At 36.5% G+C, this 24580-nt stretch overlaps 2 pseudogenes; one reads left to right on the top strand and one right to left on the bottom strand.

The window, feature by feature from the left end:
* Positions 1-11932: 11932 nt before the first annotated feature.
* LOC145053525 (pathogenesis-related protein PR-1 pseudogene) lies at positions 11933-12562 on the top strand (annotated as a pseudogene).
* Positions 12563-13720: 1158 nt separating this feature from the next.
* LOC145050131 (uncharacterized) lies at positions 13721-23849 on the bottom strand (annotated as a pseudogene).
* Between the last annotated feature and the right edge of the window lie 731 nt (positions 23850-24580).

The raw sequence follows: 24580 nt of genomic DNA on the forward strand, positions 1-24580 counted from the left end.
TCAAGTCACTAAACTTTCATTTGTTCAGACCATGCCTATAATACGGAGGCTTTTGCTTATGAACTTTCTACCTCTGGGAATTCTCGTTTCTTACTCAAGATCAAGCTCAATTAGTCCCCTTTGATTCTGAAATCGAAACACAATGAAGGGTCCTAGAAGTAGAAGTATTTCTTTGTGAGGTGTGATTCTGTCGCTAACGGAGAATATTTGCCTAAAACTTGAGCTAAAAAGGTTAGGGTTTGTTTTTTGGTTTTGAGGATCCTAAAATTTACCCCTTTTATTTTGTTCGTTTGAATGCAGGTTTGAAATTTCGGGAAGCTTTTTTTGAGGCTGAAGATACTGAGGCAAAGGTTGCAGACTTTCTAGCTCTACCAGTTGGCATTAGGACATTCAATTTTGATTGTTCAAATCTTCAGGAAGGTTCATCTATGACTACTTCCATGGCTACCAGTTAGGGTACATTTCTTTTTTTACTTCAATATTAGGATCATAAATTTACGACGATCCTTCATGGTTTGAAGGATCTAAAACTAATTATTCCAGTGCTCGCTTCACATTGGGTGATCTTGAGGGTGACATGTCTAGTGGTTTGCTCACTGTAAAGACGGAAAAGATCCCACCTTCTGCTCCCGCTAAGAAGACCCAACTTGACTTTTTTATGAAACCTTCCTCATCTCGTCAGGGAAAATTTTCCGATATCTAGTGTAACATCCGAACTTCCAGGTATATTGTTTATTTATTTATTTTTAAGGACAATTGAGCAACTTGACGAGTTGGTGCTACAACTCGTCGAGTAGAGCCACGTTGTGCCACGTGGGATTAATGATCTACTCGACGAGTCAGAGAGTCGACTCGCCGAGTAGACACTATGAATTGAAACCCTAAATCCATAGGTTTGGGGCCTATATAAGAGTACTTATAGCCTCATTTGCGGCTCATCAGCTGCTTAACCTTTCTGTGTGAAACCCTAAACGAGTGTAGTGAGCTAAGAGAGTCTCCAAGCTAACCTTGAAGGATTTTAGTGCATCTTTGAGGAGGAAGAGGAGTTGTTTCAGCAAGGAACAAGAAGGAGCTATTGTGGTTCAGGCCATTTCGTCTAGAGCTTCAAGAGGAAGGTAAAAAGCTTGAATCTTTCCCCTTTATTTTGTTAGAACTCATGAGTTGAGAAATTAGGGTTTTCATCACATTTTATTTTGGGACTTAGAGCATGCTAAATTATTAGAGGTTTAAACCTCAGATTTGGACCTTGTGAGTTCCCTAGAGCTCAAAGGTTGCAACTTTATTCATCCATTTGAGGAGTATGGTGTTTAACACCTTGTGAGAACATGTATCGGTAGATGGGAGCAAAACCACCATGCACGATCGTAAAGATCGAAGTTTTACGTGACAATCGAGCGTTAGAATGGTAGATCTAGTGTTTAGAGTGATAGATCTGCCTTAAAACGTCTGAATGAGAAATCAGATCGAAGAGACTCGACGAGTCCATAAGCTGACTCGACGAGTTGTTTAGGGTATGTCTCGATGAGCTGGACCATGCGATAGCATGGCGAGTTAGGGGTTAACACGATGAGCTATACCTTTGCGAGACTTATGAGGAAAGAGTGGGCTAGACAAGTCACATGAGTGCACTCGGCGAGTCAGGTCAAACCTGGACTATTGACTCGAGTTTGACTTCTGTTGACTTTAGGATTTGGTCAACATAAGTAATGGAGACCATTAGGGGGGGTGTAAAATGGTCTTTTACCTATTCCAAGAGTTAGAGAGAAAGAGAGAACAACCTTTGGTGTATTTGAGTATGAGTAGAGTACTAATTAGAGACAATCATCCAATGTGTTAGGCGGAGGCTACTTCGAGATTTCCGAGTACGATACTTTTACTTGATAGCTTACGGGGTGAGTATTCTCACTATAGTTACCATGAGTGGTATCTTTGTGTCAGTGAGATGTTTATTGTTCTGAGTCGGGAGATAATCTAGGAAGAGATACTTAGATGAGCTTGATAGGGGTCTTCTGAGAGAGTAGTATGTGGTTTGTGGGATATAGAGTATTTGTGAATTAGAATCCTAGGAGGAGGACTTAGGGTGACTACAGGTGGGGTATGGAAGGTAGTATTGGGCCCGTACTACTGAAAGCACCCGGTCTGTATGCAATCCAAGTAAAAATCCTTAGGATGCTAAGGAGCAAGTAGGGATGCGTAGTCGAGTGTGAGTATGCTCGAGTAAGTCTCTGATATTTTTGTGTTGTGTTTCAGAGACATCATGGTAGGTACACGCCACACCTAGAGAGCAGTGGAGTTAGCGATGATGAGATTCGCAGGATGATTCACGACGAGGTGGTCGTGACCATACGAGAGGCTATTCAGGAGATGTTTGGGTCTATTAAGACCACTTTGATCGAGATGTTTGACGAGCGATATGATGCAGTTTCTGAGGTGGCTGCTGCTGCTGCTAGGCCATAGGGAGGTTACTCGTTGTTTTACCGGGAGTTCAACAACACAAAGCCACCAGAGTTCGATGGAACTCAAGATCTGATTGCTACGATGAGATGGATCTCTGATATCGAGGGGTGTATCTACACTTGTTCATGCCTAGAGCATTTAAGCATACGGTTCGTGTTGAACCAACTTCGCTTCGGAGCGAAGGACTGGTGGAAGTTTGTGACGGCCAGTTTTACTCCTACGAAGCACACTGTCGTGACTTGGGAGGGGTTTACTGTGATGTTCCGAGATGAGTATGTTCTCTCATTGGAGAGGGAATGGTTGGCCCATGATTTTCTGTCTCTCAAGCAGAAGACAGAGTTGGTGACTGAGATTACACGGATGTTTCACGACAGGGCACTGTTCTGCCCTGAGCATGTGTTGACTAAGTAGGCGCGCATGAGCCGGTATTTGAGCATTCTGAGAATGGATATTCGAGAGTTCATGGCGAACTCGTTCTATCGAACATTTCCTGAGCTTCAGGAAAATGCTAGGAGGAGGAAGATCGAGCTGGAGACTCAGGCCAGGGAGGATGCAGAGTCTCAGGAAAGAGACCAGAGGCCGGCACAGTCATAGCCGGCAGCGAAGCGGGCTAAGCCCGCTGATTCGAGATCGGGAGGCCAGAAGGGCCACACTTGTGACAAGTGCGGCAAGAGTCATGTGGGATCTTGTCGGGCGGGGATTTGCTACAAATGTGGCAAGGAAGGGCATATGGCGAAGGATTGTCCCAAGGGATTTGCAGACTGTTTTCACTGCAATCAGACCGGCCATCGGAAGGTTGAGTGTCCTCAGCTCATTTAGGGATCAACTTACCACTCCTGCTGCTTTGCGTGCTACTGATGTTCGGCCGAGGTTCCGAGGGCTCGTGGGAGATCTTTTTAGCTGACAGCATAGGAGGTCCGCACAACACCTGATGTCATGGCTGATACGTATTTTCCTTTCCTATTTATTTATTTCGAGAATCATTGTGCTTATTCTGTGCTATATTTAGGTACATTTCTTATGAGTCCTGTACCTGCTTTAGTGTTATTTGACTCGGGTGCGAGTCGATCCTCTATGTCTTTAGCTTTTAGTCGTCACATCAGTATCCGACGTGAGGCATTGAGTCAACCTTTGAGGGTTTCTATAGCTGACGAGCATGCGGTTTCTGCTACTGATGTGTTCCGAGGATGTGTGCTGGAGATCTTTGTGTCGAGTTTCTGATTGATCTGGTACCAATTGCGATGAGGGATGTCTGTCTCATCGTGGGCATGGATTGGTTGAGCCGTTTCGGATATGTGATTGACTGCGAGCGTCAATTGGTGAATATATGAGACCCTAGTGGGGGAGTGCTTATAGTGTATGGCGAGGGTACCAGATCTGGGTTGTATGGGTTTTCTAGCGTATGTGATGGATAAGCGGGTTGCTACCGAGAGATCGAGTTGTATCGCTGAGGTTCCGATAGTGAGTGAGTTTCTAGATGTTTTTTCCCGAGGAGTTACCGGGTGTGCCTCCTGAGAGGCAAGTGGAGCTCCGGATTGATTTTGTTCCGGGAGCGGTGCCTATCGCCAAGGCACCTTATCGCCTTGCGCCACCAGAGATGCATGAATTATCCTCACAGCTCTAGGAGCAGCTGGGGAAGGGATTTATTAGGCCAAGTAGCTCGTCGTGGGGAGTGCCGATCCTTTTTGTAAAGAAAAAGTATGGTTCACACCGGATGTGGATTGATTACCGGGAGTTGAACAAGCTGACGGTCAAGAACCGTTATCCACTTCTGAGGATCGACGACTTGTTCGATTAGTTGCAGGGGGTGTCTTGGTTTTACAAGATCGATTTGACATCTGGATATCATCAGATGAGAGTGCATGAGGAGGATATCCAGAAGACGGCTTTTAGGACTCGTTATGGGCACTACGAGTTCGTGGTGATGCCTTTGGGGCTCACCAACCTGCCGACAACATTCATGGATCTCATGAACCGGGTGTACATGCCTATGTTGGATCGATCGGTGATCGTGTTGTTCGACGATATCTTGGTGTATTCGAGATCCTGAGTGCAGCATGAGGAGCATCTGAGAGAGATTCTTGGAGTTTTGAGATCGGAGTGGTTGTATGCCAAATTCTCCAAGTGTGAATTCTGGTTACGAGAGGTCTAGTTCTTGGGACATCTCGTTAACCATAATGGGATATTGGTCGACCCAACCAAGATTGAGGCAGTTATGCGATGGGAGGTGCCGAGATCCCCATCCGAGATCAGGAGTTTTCAAGGATTGGCCGGCTACTATCAGAGATTTATCAGAGATTTATCTAAGATTGTTGTCCCCCTCACCAGGTTGACCCGGAAGGGTGTTAGTTTTATTTGGGTTCCCGAGCAGCAGACCTCATTTGAGACGGTTAGCCAGAGATTGTGCGAAGCCCCGGTGTTAGCCCTTCCTGAGGGAGTGGAGGACTTTGTGGTGTACTGCGATGCATCTATATCGGGGATGGGTGTGGTGCTGATGCAGAGGGGGCACGTGATAGCATATGCATCGAGGTAGTTGAAGCCTCATGAGATGAGATATCCCTCCCATGATCTTGAGTTGGAGACGGTGGTGTTCGCCCTCAAGATTTGGCGCCACTATTTGTACGGGGTTCGGTGTACCATATACACGGACCACAAGGGCCTAAAGTATCTCATGGATCAGCCCAACCTAAATATGAGACAGAGGAGATGGTTAGATGTGGTGAAAGACTATGACTGTGAGATCCTATATCATCCGGCCAAGGCTAATGTGGTAGCCGACGCCCTGACTCGTAGAGTCGAGAGTGCTCCGATCCGATATGTATGTATGAGGATGACGGTGATGACTCCAATCTTAGATACCCTTCGAGAGGCCCAGGTGGAGGCCGTGAGACCGGAGAACCACAAGAGGGAGCGGGTGATTTGGTAGGTGTCTGAGTTTATGATGGACAGTCGTGGGCTTATGACTTTCCGAGAGCAGATTTGGGTGCCTTATTCAGGTGGAGATCGGCGAATGCTGATGGAGGAGGCGCATAGATCGAGATTCTCGATCCATCCTGGGGCCACTAATATGTATTTAGACCTAAAGAGAGATTATTGGTGGCCCAGCATGAAGAATGATGTTTCTTGGGTAGTTAAGAGGTGCTTGACCTGTCGTCGGGTCAAGGCAGAGTACCAGCGTCCACGGTCCATTACAACCTCTAGAGATCCCCCAGTGGAAGTGGGAACATATTTCTATGGACTTTATCACCAAGTTACCGAGGACTGCGCATGGAGTTGACACGATTTGGGTGATTGTGGACCTGCTGTCAAAGAGCGCTCACTTTCTCACTATCAGTGAGAGTTCTTCTGCAGAGAGACTGGCTGAGATTTATGTGAGAGAGGTGGTAGCTCGACATTGGGTGCCGACCTCTATAGTGTCAGATTGAGACGTGCGCTTTACTTCCAGGTTCTAGAAGAAATTTCATGAGGAGTTGTGTACCCGGTTACATTTCAGTACCGCATACCATCCGCAGAAAGACGGGCAGAGCGAGCAGACGATTCAGACGCTTGAGGACATGCTGCATGCATGTGTTATCGATTTCAGAGGAAGTTGGGATACTTATTTGCCATTGACTGAGTTTTCATACAAAAACAACCATCATTTGAGTATTGGTATGCCTCCCTTTAAGCTTCTTTATGGGAGAAGGTGTCGCATTCCCATTTGTTGGGGAGAGGTAGGGCAGTGAGTGATAGGTGGAACTAAGATAGTGCTGAAGACGACTGAGCAGATTCAACAAGTCAGACAGAGGTTGCTGATGGCCCAGAGTCGCCAGAAGAGTTATGCAGACAGGCGACGATCCGAGCTAGAGTTTCAGGTCGAAGATTTTGTACTCCTGAAGGTATCCCCTTGGAAAGGGGTGATCCGATTCAGGAAACGGGGCAAGCTGGGGCCCCGATACATCAGTCCTTTCAGAGTGACTGCCAGAGTGGGTAAGGTAGCATACCGGTTAGAGCTACCTGTAGAGTTGAGTCAGATCCATAACACCTTCCACGTGTCTCGGGTGAGGAAGTGTGTAGCCGATGAGACGGAAGTGATTCCTTAGAGGAAATTAAGGTGGATGCGATCCAAAATTATATTGAGAGGCCGATTGCGATCTTGGATCGAAAGGTGAAGATTCTGAGAAATAAAGTGGTGCCCCTGGTTCAGGTCCAGTGGCAACATCAGAGAGGGTCCTAGTTGACTAGGGAGCTGGAATTCGAGATGCGAGAGCAGTACCCAAAGCTATTTCTAGAGCATGACTTCGAGGGAGAAGTCTGATTCTAGTGGGGCAGAATTGTAACATCCAGACTTCCATGTATATTGTTTATTTATGTATTTCTGAGGACTATCGAGCAACTCGACGAGTTGGTGCCACAACTCGTCGAGTAGAGTCGCGTTGTGCCACATGGCATTAATGATCTACTCGAGAGTCAGAGAGTCGACTCGCCGAGTAGACGCTGTGAAGTGAAACCCTAAATCCCTAGGTTTGGGTCCTATCTAAGGGCACTTATAGCCTCATTTGTGGCTCATCGGCTTCTTAACCTTTCTGTGTGAAACCCTAAACCATTGTAGTGATCTTAGAGAGTCTACAAGCTAACCTTGAAGGCTTTTAGTGCATCTTTGAGGTGGAAGAGGAGTTGTTTCAGCAAGGAACAAGAAAGAGTTGTTGGGGTTTAGGCCATTTCGTCTAGAGCTTCAAGAGGAAGGTAAAAAGCTTGAATCTTTCCCCTTTATTTGGTTAGATCTCATGAGTTGAGATATTAGAGTTTTCATCACATTTTATTTTGGGACTTAGAGCATACTAAATTATCAGAGGTGTAAACCTTGGATCTAGACCTTGTGAGGTCCCTACAGCCCAAAGGTCCCAACTTTATTCATCCATATGAGGAGTATGGTGTTTAACGCCTTGTGAGAACATGTATCGGTAGTTGGGAGCAAAACCACCATGCATGAGCATAAAGATCGAAGCTTTACGTGACAATAGAGCCTTAGGATGGTAGATCTAGTGTTTAGAGTGATAAATCTGCCTTAAAACGTCTGAATGAGAAATCAGATCGAAGAGACTCGTCGAGTCCATGAGCTGACTTGACGAGTCGGTTAGGGTTTGTCCTGATGAGCTGGACCATGTGATAACTCGACGAGTTAAGCGTTAACTCGACGAGATAGACCTTCACGGGACTTATGAGGAATGAGTGGACTCAACGAGTCACATGAGTGCACTCGGCGAGTCAGGTCAAACCTGGACTGTTAACTTGAGTTTGACTTCTGTTAACTTTAGGGTTTGGTCAACCGGGGGGGAGAAGGGGGGGGGGGGTAAAATGGTCTTTTACCCATCCCAAGAGTTAGAGATAAAGAGAGAACAACCTTTGGTATATTTGAGTATGAGTAGAGTATTATTTAGAGACAATTATCCAATGTGTTAAGTGGAGGCTAGTTCGAGATTTCTGAGTATGAGACTTTTACTTGCTAGCTTACGAGGTGAGTCTTCTCACTATACTTACCATGAGTGGTATCTTTGTGTGACTGAGATATTTATTGTTCTTACCTTTTTATCTTAATATTCAACATTGTGTCTTTGTGATTTATGTTGAGTATTATTGTTATGAGCTTATTGAGTTGGGGCCAGAGGGTCCCACTGAGACACATTGACCAGAGGGTCTTATTGAGTTATAGCCTAGACTAGCTATTGAGCTATGTGTGGTATTTTGGGGAACTCACTAAGCTCTATGCTTACCGTGTTATGTGTTATGTGTTTCAGGTACTTCCGAGGATCGCGAGAAGGCCCCGGCTTGATTGTACACACACTCACATTGGAAATATGTTTGTGGAGGATTCTGGATCTGTGATAGACAATTTTTGAAAAAGTGTGTTGATGTTTGATATTTGAGATTTTTGGGAAATATGACATGTGTTTATTTGTGTTTGAAAATCAAAAATTTTGGTATGAAATTTACATTGTTACATCTGGGATCTTGAGAATTTAGGGATAGATGAAGCAGTAAGGAAGCCGATTTCTTTCTCCCAATCTGTAGGTGCTTTCGTGCTCCCCTTATTCAAATTTGCTTTTCAACTTATTTTTTCTTTTCACAGGTAGCTGATCATGTCTCTCGTTCTAATGAGGATTCCAAGGCAAAGCTTGCTCAAATAGAGCGTGCATTGAGAGAGCAAGAGGAGATCAACAAGGAGCTTCTGCTGAGGGTGGAGATGTCGATCAAGGAAAAAGCTAATAAGGAGGAGGAACATGCGGCTGAGATGAATGAGGTCATAGTTGAGGCGAAAGCTAGTGCTGCGATGGCTGTTTGCGAGACGAAGATCAAGCTTGCAGAGGAGCTGGAGAATACGGGATCCTAGAACACGGCCGGATGGCGTGAGGCCATACCAAGTTGACTGGTAAGCTTGTGAAAGCTAGTCAGGTTCCTGCATTGCAACTGAAGAAGGGAGAAGAGAAGGACAAGACGGAGGTGGTTTCGGGTGGTGGTGATCAATCTGTAGTTTAAGATTGATTTGGTTTCTTTAAAAACAATTCGAATGAATTTGGGTTTGTAAGACAATATTATTATTTCCTTCTTTTGTGGGATTGATGGGAAACTCTTTTAATGCTATGGTTGTTTTATACTTCTTTGCATGCTTGATTGAATCGCGTGGTTGTAGCAGTAGGATTTTTGAGGATCCTTATAACTAGTATCCCAAAGAGTTTAGGATTTACAAGAATTCTTAGGATTTGAATAACCTGAAAATAGTTAGTAACCCATTTAGGATCTCAAAATTGTTGAGATCTATTTACGATGATAAATCGTCAATCATCGTATAAGAAAGCCAACTTTTGAGTGATAAGGATAGATTGAACTAGATTATCCTTATGCTTCATGACCTTTAGGATTTATTTTGTTTTAACTTAGGAGAAGTGTAGAGTTACAATTCCCTTTGTTCCTTAGGATCTTGAAGTTCTCGTGTAGAAGGATCCTTGCTTTAGGAATTCATAATGGTGGATCCTTGGTCGGCTTTAACTTAGTGAACTTGGGGAGGATTCGTCTTGGAAATTAATTTGAAATAACTCCAACTTGGAAAATAACTGAGAAATCTCTTGTTTTGTAGCAGGTAATGCCACTAGTCTTGCATAATTTATGGGCGTTATCTCAATTTGAGGTAACACATAAGTGTTACGAACCTTACTAAATTATTGACGAAGATCTCAAATTCTATGATAACGTAAAAATGTTATAAACTTTAGTTATTTTCTAGGGAAGATCCCAACTTGAGATAACATGAAAATGTTATGAACCTTGTGTATTTTCTGGGGAAGATCCCAACTTGAGATAACATGAAAATTTTACGGGGTCAATTCCTCCTCCAATCCCGCCTGGCCAATCCATTGCCAATCGATCTCATTAGGCACATAGATCTCCTTGCACCTAAGTGTGTCCAACTTGTTCTTCGCACGGGCTAATGAGGATTTTGGAGTAATGAACGTTTTCACACGGTTAGTAAGACAATAAGCAATGAAGAGAAGTTGGCTATGTTCATACATGTTATAGGACATAATGAACATTTTTGCGCGGTTAAGGGAAGATTTCATCACTCCACACAAACTATTCATCAATGTTTTCATGAGGTCCTAACTTCAATGATGTATTTTGCAAAAGAAATTATAGTACCAACAACTCCTAATCCAACAAGACATAACTCGGAACGACATAGATGGTTAAAATAGATTTTTTCCGAAGTAATAGGTGCATTAGATTGAACTCTTGTACATATGGTTCTACCCGTTGATCTACAAACTCGTTATAGGGGAAGAGGAAAAGGAAAATGTTTTCAAAATGTAATAGGAATTTGTGATTTTGATATGATATTCACCTTTGTTTGGGCTGGATGGGAGGGTATATCACATGATTCAAGAGTTTTGAAAGAAGTTGCATTCAATTCGACTTCTGGATTTCCATTTCCTCCACCAAGTTTGTAATCTTTATATAACTTGTATTATATATCTTCTTTATATAATATATGTCACACTCATTTGCAGATAAATATTACCTTTGTGACGCCGTATATACAAACACTCGCGGGTTTATGGCTCCATACCATAATACTAGGTATTAGTTAGCCAATTTTCAAAGAGGCCGACCTTTAACTAGAGAAGAAAGGTTCAATTATGCTCATGCACAACTTAGAAATGTTATTGAGTGTTCTTATGGTGTGTTGAAGGCGAGATTCTCAATCTTAAAACAAATGGCTCCTTATCCTTTTACAGTGCAAAGAGACATAGTCATTGCTTGTGTCGCGGTTCATAATTTTATAAGGAAATACAATATAGAAGATGACTTTTTTACAAATTTTGAGGAGAACACTATGGTTACTCCTGACGTCCAAGGTGGGGGAATTGATAGAGAAAACATACTATGCATAGAACGGGGTCCAAAAGCCATTCAATATATGCGTGTTTTGTGTGATCAGATTGCAAATCAACTACTTTCACCTACTTTATATTAAATTATTATGTTATTTTAAAATTCATTATGTTTTATTTGGATATTAAATGATTTATGTTTAATTTATATTTTGTATGACAATTTTTATTTGGATTTTTAAATAAGTTGTGTGTAATTTACATTTTGTATGAAAATCTATATGTTTTTACAATTATTTAGCAATTTCATCCACCACTATATACAACAGCAGGGTAAAATGGTCATTTTTCATCGGTTAGCACATGCAGTCAGATGTATAATCAAACGACATGATTTCTTACTCAGTCATGATTTCATACCCAAATAGACATTTCTCAGTCAACAACTATCAAACGGGCCCTTAGTTGATGGTTCAGTGGCCGACGGTGATGGTAGTGGCGAGTGAGATTAAACATCTATGTGTGCCTTCTTTTGTCGGGAGTGTATGGGTGTTGGCGTTAAGGAAGGTGTCATGTGAACATTTATATCGGGAAAATTAAGGTGGTCAATCCATGTCAAGCGAATTATCCATCATTCTACGCAGCTCTCATCTTTTGACGGCTCCAACTTATATATAAGTCTATTATCATGCTAAAAAAATTATAAAATTATAAATAACATAAATTAAATATATATATATATATATATATATATATATATATATATATATATATATATATATATATATATATATATATATATATATATATATATATATAAGAAGAGTGTTTTAAAATGTATAAGTAATCATACAGAACATTTATTTGGTTTATCATATAATATATTCCATACAAAACATTTATTTGGTTTACCATAATATATTCCAATAATAATGATTAAACGCGGCTACGATTCAATTCATATTCTCTAAAAAATAAAGAACAAAAACAAAGTGGTAATCATTATCGAACATGGGTGCCACCTTCATTTGCGCCTTAAATTCTCCAAATCCAACCACCATTTATATATATTTTTATTTAATTTTAATAACAAACAATATAAGTCCATCATTTTGTACCAATTCACACAAAACCTTAAACAGAATCACATAATGTTCTTTCCAAAATTATCTCCTACAATTTTCTTGTTTTTCTTCCTTAATCTCCTCATCTCCACCTCCATCAATGCTATCAAAACACCAACCCCAACTCAATCTCAACTCAATGTCATCAAACAATTCTTAACTTTTCAAAACAAGGCTCGGGCCGCTCTCCGTATGCCGCCATTGGTGTGGGACTCAAAGCTTGCACGCTATGCAGACCTTTATGCTAGGCAAAGACGGAACGACTGTCTGTTGAAACATTCCAATGGACCTTACGGGGAGAATATATTTTGGGGTAGTGGTGATGGATGGACTCCTGCTCAAGCATCACTCGCATGGGTGGCGGAACAACGGTGGTATAGGTATGGCTCGAATTCTTGTGGTGGAGGAAAGGAATGCGGTCACTATACACAAATTGTGTGGAAAACTACCAAGAGGATTGGGTGTGCTAGAGTGACTTGCTTTGGGGGTAGGGGTGTTTTCATCACTTGCAATTATTTTCCTCCTGGTAACTTTATCGGTGAGAAGCCTTATTGATGTTTTAGCCATAATTTTGGTAGACAAAACACCAATAAGATATGTGAATTTTATTCTTCATATTTTTAGAAATATTCTAAAAAATCTATTATTTTATGAATAAACTGATAATAATTTTGAGTTTACAAGATTCATTTTGTTTTACTATTAAATGTTTGTAAGGATATTTTTAAATCAATATCTAACATTTTACTAATTAGTAGTCAATTAAACATAATCATAATAGGCAATATATATTTCTAGTTTTTTTTAATTTTTTTTTTATTTTTATTTTTATTTTTACCTTTGATACGTATCTTAGGTTGTGAGTACTGAGTAAAGCAAGACGCATGTTTCTGTCATGTAAAACTAACACATTGGGTCCAGTATACAGACTTAAATGAATGATAAACATGTGAAACGCATTTATCGTATAAAATAATACTAACTTTCATCATTTTAAGTGGTCCTTGCTTTCGTCTAGACTCTCTTTGTCCCTTAGTTTATCAAGTTAACCATCACACTCCCTCATGGTTTTAAATAGAAGAAAACGTATGTTGATTCGGTTTTTCGATTTTCGGATTTATTGGTTTTTTGTTTTTGTATTTTAAATCTAATTATAACTAAACCATATAAGGTTTGGTTTAATCGGTTTCGGTTTATACTGTTATGTTTTATTCAGTTCAGTTTCCAGGCTAAAACAAATAAAATTCTGTAGGTAAAAATAAATATTAAACCAAAATTAAAAATAACAATATAATGAATAATCAGTTTTATGAAATTATTTAACAATGAATATATAAACAATCATACGTTAATATTTACATTAAAAATAACTTCAATACTATATATTTATCAAATTCATAACAAAATAATAACTTAAAAGTTAATATATTAATAATCATATGTTAATATTCATATTAAAATTTACTTCAATACTATACATATTAAATTAATAGTTAAATAATAACATAAAAATAATATTCTCACATTGAATACAAAATTGCAAAAATGGTTCCTGTGGTATACAAATGTGGAATTGGTCCTCAGATTTAACTTCCGTTAACTTGTTGATGTTAACCCCCCTCATGTGCCTCCCACATGAGGGTATATTTGTCTTTTTACTTGTAAGGGACCATTTTTGCAATTGAAAAAAATATATCCCCATTTTAAAAAAAAGAAAATAATAACTATTTATATATTTTAATAATTAAAAAATAAAAGATATTTCCCTCTCTCTCAAGAATAGTATCCCTCAAACCTCTGTTCAAAAAACGATGTTTCTGATTTTGAATTCTGAATTCCATCGCCAAGATAATCCTTCATGACATCCCTCAAATCTTCGAATTTATTGTAGTTTGTAAAAAACATACTCATCAATTTCTTCAATTCATCATCTCCAAGATCATCAGTGAAAGGTCTAATGGGGATTGCGTTTTCCGGTTGAAAACTATAGGATTAGGGTTATCGTCAACAAATCATATCCTTCTTCAAATCCCACCCTAGATCTGATAAATCTTTAACAAACCTACCCTCGAATTCCTTACATGAATTCTGATACAATCTGTGTGAAATCAAATCCCTGTAATCTAATTTATTCAAAACAAACGAAGTATATTCCCCGATTCCAACTATGAAAACCATAATTTAGTAGTTATTTGTGCCTAGGAACCGAAGAAATTCGTTAACAAATGGGCGTTTCAGCACATAGAAATCAACTCTTTCTCCATCCAACAATGGCCTCACTAAGAAATCATAAGTTCCCGGAGGTGATACTCCGGTTGCAGGTGTGGAATGGATTAGGAATTCATCAAGGTCAAGGAACACAGTTTTTTGATCAGGGGAGTTTGGTGGTAGGACGGTGGCGGTAGATTCCTGGAAGAGCGAGCGGCGGTAGATTCCTGGAAGAGCGAGTGGCGGACGGTAGCGATCTGATTGTCGGTGGAGTTGGGGGTTTTGATGGAGGATTTACTCTTGGGAGTGGCAATATGAAAGAGTTTGGAGAAGAGTTTGATGAGGCGGCGGCGGCAGGTGTAGAAGGATTAATTGATGGAGGCACCTACTATGGAGGTTGTCTTGGTGGCGGTGGTGATGGGAGTCTTTTTGCGGCAGCGGAGGTTACGGTTGGCTGGAGATCCTTTTGACTTCTTAGCTTTGAGGGATACTCTTTTTATATATATATATATATATATATATATATATATATATATATATATATATATATATATATATATATATATATATCTTTTATTTTTTAATTATTAAAATAAATAAATAGGTATTATTTTATTTTTTTTAAATAGGGATATATTTTTTTCAATTGTAGAAATGATCCCTTATAAGTGAAAAGACAAATATACCCTCACATGGGAGGCACATGAGGGGGTTAACAGCAACAACTTAACAGAAGTTAAATCCGGGGACCAATTCCACATACAAACCACTCCAAAAAGACCATGAATCCAAAAAACTCAGAGTTTGGATTAAAACCCCAAAAATTTGCATACCAGAGGGACCATTTTTGCAATTTTGTGTTTATAAAGTGGTTTTATTTGAAATTATATATATATATATATATATATATATATATATATATATATATATATATATATATATATATATATATATATAGTGGGTTTATTTGAAAACTTGGAGTTTGGATTAAAACCCTGACTTTTTTGGCTTTATGGTCCTTTTAAGTTAGTTTTATTGCGTTTTTGGTCCCTCTGAATAGTGAAATGACTGTAATACCCTTGGGTTATTTATTTTTCATTTCTTTTTAAATCTAATATTTATATTAATAATTAATAAATTAAGAAGGGACCCACCTTCTCTCTCTCTCTCTCTCTCTCTCTCTCTCTCCATCGACATCCTCTTCTAAACATTATCATCTCCATTACAGCCATATATTTAAAATTTGTCAAAACATGCTTCTTCAATCCATCCGTAAACACATGTAGAAAAAAATACTTGATTATCTTCTTGCACAAGATCCTCAAGCGATCCTAAAACGATATGCAAACGATTATCTTCTTGAAAAAGACCTATCTCTTGTTTTAAACATCAAAAGACCTCTTCAGGAACGAAAACCCAAATTATATATGTGTCAATCAGTACCTCTAGTTTTAGATTCTGTCATCGAGTCCGATCCTTTCAGATTTAGGGTTCATCGAGTTCAAGCCTTGTTGATACAATGTTCATCGAGTTCACCAGTAACAGGTAACACAACCCCAAATCTCTGATGTAGGTGTCCCTTCCCCATTCCGATTTGATGTAATTTTGGCGAAGAAAATGGGTATATAGAGTACCTCAACTTCAAAAATCATCTAGGGGTACACAGATCCTCATGGGATGGATATATGATTGCATGAACAATTCCTAGTCTTACACCAACGCCCTTTATTGTCGACATCATGATATTTCCTCCTCTTATTTTGTAAACTGGGGCTCAACTACCATCACAGAAAACCTGCAAATGCGTTCCATAATTGAAGATGGAGATTTTTTTGGTCAATCTAACTCTAATTCAGAAGTTTCTCCATCAACTAGAGGTAGCAATTCAAGCTCCATGAAGTGTTTCAACACCAAAACAATTAGATTAGGAACAGGGGCACAAGGTATTCAAAGAGAGGGAATTCAAGAAACTTTTGTTTTGGAAATAAATTTATGTATGTTCATCCCCAAAAATCAATTTATGTATGTGCTCATGTGTATATTTCGTTCTTGCAGATGGGTTTTTAGAGAGATAGAGAGAGAAAGAGAGAGAGAGAGAGAGAGAGAGAGGCCTTATATTTTAATTTAATAAAACATTAAATTAAATAGAAAAATGATAAAAAAAATACCAGGAGGGCATATTAGTCATTTCAATTTGGCAAGGGACCTTTTCCACATACAAAGTAGCTTAAAAGGACCATCAATCCAAAAAAATCGAAGTTTAGACCAAACCTCAGAAAAAATGCATACCACAGGAACCATTTTTGCAGTTTTGTCATATATATATATATATATATATATATATATATATATATATATATATATATATATATATATAAAATTCGGTTTAACCAAAACAATTAGATTTAACTAAAACTAACCAAATAAGGTATCTTTAATCGGTTAACCAAACTAAATTAGCCGAAAACCAAATAACCCGAACCAAATAAACCAAACATAATTTTGTTCGGTTTGATTATTAGGTTTTGATTTTTTTCACACACTACTTATAGTCTCTTTATATAACGAATTTTCTTTATTTATAAAAACTAAAATTAAGATATCTTCTTAACGATTAACTTATTTAAATTTAAAAAGTTTGTAGTACTGTTAGGTAAATGTGGAGAACAATTTGTTAGCATATTATTATAGAGTAATGTTATAGAAAACCTTATATATTGTATTTTTTCTAGGTTAAACATCGGCATATTTTTGATGAAAAAGACTTTGTATTTTTTCATTTTTTGCAATTTGGCCATTTTAGTTAAGGGTGTTATTTAGTTGGTTTTTTTGGTTTTCGGTTTATACGGTTCCGTGTTATTGGTTTTTTACATCTTAAAACTTACGATAATCAAACCAAATAAATTCCAGTTAATCTGTTTTGATTAATTCGGCTACAATTTATTTGGTTTAGTTTACCGGTTAAGCCAAATAAAATTTCTTATGTAACAATAAATATCAAAATATAATAATAAATTCTTTGTAAAAGTTTTACCAAATGAAAAAAAATTATACATAACATATTATATTCTTTTTTCATGATATATTAGCTTTAGGTAGGTATTAATGGAGCCACACAAGTTGTAGATGCATGTTAATATAACTTTTTTTCATATATGAAGAGGAAATAAATATCCAAAGGTTAATTGAGATTTGACTAATTACTTACTTGTTTCTTTTTAATATAAAATAAAAACAATTATATATTTATAATAGTTGATAATTAACTAATGAGTTATGAAAATATTTTTTAGTAACTATCTACCAATTTAAATAAAAGATTATAATTTACAAATATAAACTATAAAATATATATTAATTAGATAGTCTATTTGGTTTTTTTTGTTTAACAAAAATCATGAAAATTTAACCAAAACCGAACTAAATAATTTATCCTTATTCGGTTAAACAAATCGAATTAACCGCACAACCAAATAACCCGAACCAAATAAACCAAACATCATTTGGTTCGGTTTGGTTATTATTGGTTTTCTATTATACCCGTAATTTTAGTTGATTTTTTTTAGAAAAACTTGTCAAGTGTGAAGGTTTTTACGGGAAATTTTTTTGATGGTTTTTGGAAAAATGAAAAAAAAAATCAATATCTTTTTCAAAAAAGATAAAAGTTTAATTTTAATCTAAAAAAGAATATTATTTTATTATGTTATTACTAGGCAAATACCAATGTGTTGCACAAAATTCACCTATATAATTGAAATATTTAGAAATATATGTTTTTTTAAACATATGAATTGGCTTGTTATTAATTTTGATCTCATAGTTCTTATACTAAGTTGATATAAAATATTGATTATTTTGAATTATATGATAAACCAGACTTCAATCAAAACTATATAAGCTCAATCGTCTCAATGACATATACTCACAAGTTACTCACAAACCAAATTAAATATAATAGTATATGGTTTAATGTTATTTATAGTTGTTATGGTTAATTATTAAAAAAATATCGTTTCTTAACATTTGAATTTTTTTCATTTTAATTATTTAAAAGATAAAACATTGTTTTTGTTTATAAAAGTAACAATATAATTTTTTTTATATAATATTACATTTTAAGTTTGTTGCTGTAAGTTATTTTTAAGCTATTTATTTGGAACAACTTAATGATTATGAAAAATAATTTTAGAAATATTTTTAATTAATTTGGGATTACAATTTATGTTTTTCATGGAAAATATCTCTTTTATAATATAGTATAGACATAGATAGATTGTAACACAATTTTATGAATACAATGTTATTAATTGTTAAAATAATGAAAATATGATAATATAATTCATACGATTTTTGTTTATACAGACAAATAAGTCTAAAGATTGTGGTGATATTTTTCCTATGGAAAAAATGTGTCACTCAGGTGTCATGTAAACTTTTACCATTTTTGTCACAATTTGCCGGTGGGTGGGGTGTGCGGATATTTTTCACAACCAATTTTTTTTTAAAAAGTTCAAAAGATGTAAAAATTACTATTAAAACAAAAAACATAAATATTAATTAAAATAACATAATATATCATTTAAATTTAAAAACATTACATTTAATTTAACAAACATAAAACGAAATTTAAAATAACTAACTTAATAATGTAGAAATGCTAATCCATAGAACAAACAATCTTTCGATCCGAATATTCGTCTATATCATTATTGAGTGGCTCATTCAAATCAATTTGATTAATTTGATATATAGGTTCTGCCAAATCACTGCAAAGCTCATGATGTTGGTGAGTGTCACGTATCACCAATGATCTTGCATGCAGGGAACAGCTGATATTGTCACACTTAAGGATGCATTTTCATTTTTTTTATACTGACAAATCATTTTTCCCTCGTATTCCAAAGTCATATTATGTAAAATGACACATGAATACATAATACAACCGAGCTTTTCCACCATTCGAGGGTGTGTCGAATTTTGTAGCATACGTCAACGCTTCATGAGGACTCCAAATGCTCGTTCGACATCCTTTCTAGTTTTTTCTTGAAATGTTTTATACTTTATGCATTTCAAATCACCTAGACGTGTTAGTGTTTTCACAAACACAACGAAGTCAGGGTAAATAACATCGACAAGATAATACCGATAGTCATATGTCGTTTAATTTACTTGAAATTAACAGTGAGGTGTTGACCCACCACAAAAGGTATTGAATATATGTGACATGTATAAAACATGTGTATTGTTGATTGAGCTAGGAGGACAAAAATATGAATTCCAAATCAAAAGAACTTCTGGCACAACAACTTCAAGTATGATTGTAGGGTGACCCTTATCATCGCGTGTAAATTGCCATTACCATTAAATAGGACAACCACTCCATGCCCCAAAACTTCCAAGTATCACAGAAAATCCATCAACATCTGCACAGTGAGCATATAATGATTGAATGTAAGTAAAAGTAGGCTTACACAAATACCTTTGATCATAAATAGTGAAAACGCATCTGCAAAAATCCTCCAACTTTCCCTTGCTACCCGCTCAAAATTTTGAAAATATTCTTCTTCTTCTTCTTCTTCTTCTTCTTCTTCCTCCTCCTCCTCCTCCTCATAGACCATTTATATAATCGTTTCCCATGGGAATGGTTTAGATGAATGGGTATATATATATATATATATATATATATATATATATATATATATATATATATAGGTTGTAAAGTTAATAAAATAGAAACAATTCATTCGAAACGATCACAAGCCCCAAACCGTCGAATTCTTCATCGGTGACCCTATGCCAATTGCACAATTTCGTCGACAACAAATCCTGCACTGGAACCACCAGAAACAATTGTTCATCATCATTGGATCTGTTGGGTCGCCACCAGGTGTATTGGTTTACCACCTGGTATATAGGATTGTATATGAGCGAAGACGGTTTCGAGAAGGGAAAATCAAGCCACCTGTGACAACCACCATTTATAGTGTAGATTTGTGAACAAGTGGAGATGGTGGCTCCATCTCCATCTCTGTGTGTGTGTGTCACATCAGCACACAAAAATGTGTGTGTTTTGTGTTTCTCTTCTCCACCTGGTGTTTCTACAAGACTTGATCACTTTTATATTTGTCTGCATGACTATATTTGGTTACTATTATATTTTCATGCATGACTATCATTAAAGTCATCTCAACTATTAAAATAACACATCCTTAATCGACGATAGCAAGTTTAACAAGTTTTCGATGACTTCTTAGGTGGATTAATGACTTTATTCGGTAAGAAACTATGTCATGTGTATATGGTTGGTCTTTCTATAAATGATTTGTGATTAAAGTGACATCCTCTACTAAAAACTATCAGTTTGACCATGGGTGTTCATTTCATATTATTTTCAAAATAATGATATGAATAGTTTAAAGTAAATTAAAATTTGATCTAAAATTTCGAATTAAAATTCACTTGAATTGATTTTTATAATTCAACATTTAGAGTTGATACATTTGAAAATTACAAAATCTTAACAATAAATCCGCAAATAAGTCAATGTCATGTTATCTTAGTCAACAATAATATAAGAAATATATGCAAATAATTTGTTTGTCAATTAAAATTCATAAATACTATTTTGCAGACGATTAAGTTTGAAAAATAATGATATGAAATTTAAAATAATAATCGGTGTTGGACCAAACATTTCTTAAATGTAATTTGGATGGTTCATATCATATTTTAAATTTTCTTATACTATTGATATTCATATTTTGCAAATTAACTTAAATGAACGCCCATCTGTCAAAATGGTGTTTTTAGTTGAACGTGTTGAAACATCCCTCACTAAGGTAGTTTTAAAAATACTTTTAAAATCATGTTATTTTGTATTTAAAGGTTTTCAAGTTCAAATAGGGCAAAAAATACAGTCCAAAGTCCAAAACAACTATACTTTGTTTAAAATGACGAGGTGAAATCACTTAACATCATTACATAGGTCAAGATTACCAGAAAATTTGTGGCCGTCAAACTATCATCATCATTATTCTACAAAATTTCTCTAAGGTCTTCAATGTAAGTATATATAAAAGTATACTTAGGCAATGGAATTTTTAGTGGGAATACTTGAGGTAGACTCATTTAGGGTAGTAATCATGTTAATTATTACACTCGATTCAAAACTCCAAAATCAATTTACAATCAATAAAGTTTCCAAAGGTTGAATAAAGGGTACTATAGTCCTAAAACCAAAGTTAAAAAGGTTTAGTAACCTATAAACCAAAGTACGAGTGTTTAATAACCCACAAACCAATTCAGAGGGTTTAATCACCCTAAAACCAAAGTTAAAGGGTTTGCTAACTCGTAATCCATAATCAAGTTCCAATATAAAAAAAAGTACTAACAATGGTTAACCAAATAATATCAAAATATATATAATAATTCCAATATAAAAAAGTGTTAACAACAGTTAAGTAAGTAAGATAAAATTATCTCAAATAATTCAACAAGTCAAAATGGGATAATTCATTCAACGATAACAACAACAACAATGCAATATACATATATCCTATTCCCAAGTCAATCTCAAAAGTCCAAGCTCAAAATGCTGGTTCAATTTTGGGCTAGTCTAGTATAGAGTCATAATATATAGTGGAATCACTCTACTCAGTACACCATATCACACATGTTCTATTAGGCTAGTCATATTGTGAACCATCCCACAAGACCCAAAAAAGAGGTCACGAACATTTCTTTTCAATATTGATGATTATCTAGAAATATAATTACTCCAACTTTATCAAATCACTTATGGATACCATGAATGAATCTTAAGGTCTCCCATCCTAATTCAATACACATAAGAATGTCAAAATATTCTGAAATAAACAAGTTTTCAAATAATCAAAACATCTTTATTAAATATTATTAACAACTTGTATGTTATTCCATCTTTTTATATTTTATGTTACTCATTAATCACCACCCATTTACATAATCAAATGGTTACAAAATGAGCATATACCCTGACATGGATTCACAATACATGTTATACTTCTATGACGATTGAAGAAAACATCTTAGCTTAGTGTCCTAGATGCCTACTAAGTAGTCAAGGTGCCTTACTAATATGCCAAAAAGTCTTAATATGGAATCCAAACATCCGCTTAGATGTTGGTCTAACCAATCTTCTATTTTAGCATTGTACTTTTCTCTCATTTGCATCCATACTTTTTGAATATTTACTGATGATGTCTAATAGTTATTATGACAAAAAATAACTTCATTTGATGTTAGTTATATCTCATAACATTAATTAATTAACAAGTTAATAACTTAATGATTCAATGAGTACAAACGTATACACATGAAAACATAAAATGCCCACATAACAATATATTCTTAGTGACTTATGGTTATATCTAATTGTTCTTTTCATTCGATGATCATAATTGACCCTTCAAAATCGTAATCAAAAAATGGATTCTAATCCAAATCTTATCTTTATCTCATGATGTAATTCCTTAAAACGTGATTCTGGTCTTACAAATGGAATTAAGAGGCATGAATCCAACAAATATGTTTATGAGATCAAAACATTTATTTTACCTTTTTAGTACTTCAAAACCATTACAAATCCATTTCCATTGCGTCCATTTTATTATACTAAAACATTTAATGAATCAAATTCACTTACAAATTATTACATCCGTTTCTAATGGCATTACACCATTGTAATCACTAACTAATCTTATAAACATTATGATTAATTGAATCACAGTAGAAGAAATAAGTAACAAAATCATTATACAAAATCTAACCCTAGATTCATAAATTACTTTTAGATTTTGATATTAAGCTTATGTACAAGCCATTAACACTAATATACATATTCACCAATTAAAGTTTCGAATCCTTAATTCCATTCTTAGTGTTCGAATCAAACACTTTATGGAGAAGTGTTGATACATTAGTGATTTAAAACTTTTTTTCAAGCATCAAAACCTTCACAACTTTTTTATTAAATCATGAAACTCAAATTTCATTAGAAAGCTTTATAACTTCGCCAATTTCTTCAATCCAAAACAACTAATGGAATGGATATCAAAGCTAAGATTCAGGAACTAAAAGTAAATTAAGATAGAAACTCAATTGTAACATCATTAATCTACACAGTTACATATTTAATTTGGGGAACCAAATCCTAGATCAAATTTTAAAATAATCAGTGAAGAGGAATACCTTCTCAAGGTTTTACAACTTCAACATAACTTCTCTTGCTTAAGTTTCATTCAAGTCCCTCTTTAATTTCCCCTTCCCCTCTCAATCATCATGTATAAATCTTCTCCTCTATAGATCAATTTCTAACTCAAATAAGGGAGGGGGAGCTATTAGACAAATTTAGTTCTTGTACCATTATGTATTTATTCATTAGTTAGAGGGGTGTTCATGTAAGTTCTTTATTAGTTAGAGGGGTGTTCTTGTAACTTATTTTCCTATTTATATCACCGTAACTCATCGTTCACAGAGAGTTTTTCATTAACTCTCATATGGTATCAAGCCTTGTAACTCCCAACCTTCTTTTTCCTTCCCTCTAGAATCGTCCCTCCCATGTTCTTCCTCTCCCGCCCATCAACTTTCCTCACCCTTCAGCTTCATCATCATGTCCGACTCTAATGCTTCCTCTCCCTCTCTCTATTAACACCATTTTGCATCTCATCACTATTCGTCTTTCTTCATCAAATTACCTTCTGTGAAAGAATCAAATGATCCCTCTTTTACAATACCAGCAACTTCTCGGTCATGCTGACGGCTCCGTTCCGTCCCCACCACCCTCCATTGGTTGATAACAAGCCGAACTTGAATCCGGCGTTGGCAGAGTGGGTCTCCACCGATCAGAGGTCTGCTATTATTCTTCAAGCTTCTCTCACAGAAGAAGCTTTTTCTGAGATTGTGGGCCTCTCAACAGCTCGTGACATTTGGGTATCCCTTGAAGCCGCCTATGGCAACTCCTCCTTAGAGCGTGCCCAAAATCTCCGTGATCAACTACGCCATCTTACCAAGGGTTCCTCCACCGTTTCAAAATTTGGCAGAAAATTCAAGTCCGTTTGTGATCAACTTGCTGCCATTAGTCATGGGGTGGAGGAAGCTGACAAAACTCATTGGTTTCTTTGCGGTCTCGGTGCCTCGTTGAGAATTTTTCCACCACCATTCATGCTTCTAGGGCTGTTTTTCGGTTTCGAGACTTGTTGGCTCGTGCCGAGGGTCATGAATTTTTTCTCAAATCCATTCACAGTGACACCACTCCCTCGGTTGCTTTTTATGCCGACGCTACTCCCTCCTTGGGTTCGAATGGTGGTCGGGGTCGTGGACACCGGCCTCCTCATTGTCAACTTTGTCTTCAAAATGGCCACTACGCGAACCGGTGCCCTCAACTTC

The sequence above is a fragment of the Lactuca serriola genome, chromosome 5 (assembly GCF_051521515.1).
Source record: "Lactuca serriola cultivar US96UC23 chromosome 5, Lser_US96UC23_V15, whole genome shotgun sequence".
Lineage (NCBI taxonomy): Eukaryota > Viridiplantae > Streptophyta > Magnoliopsida > Asterales > Asteraceae > Lactuca > Lactuca serriola.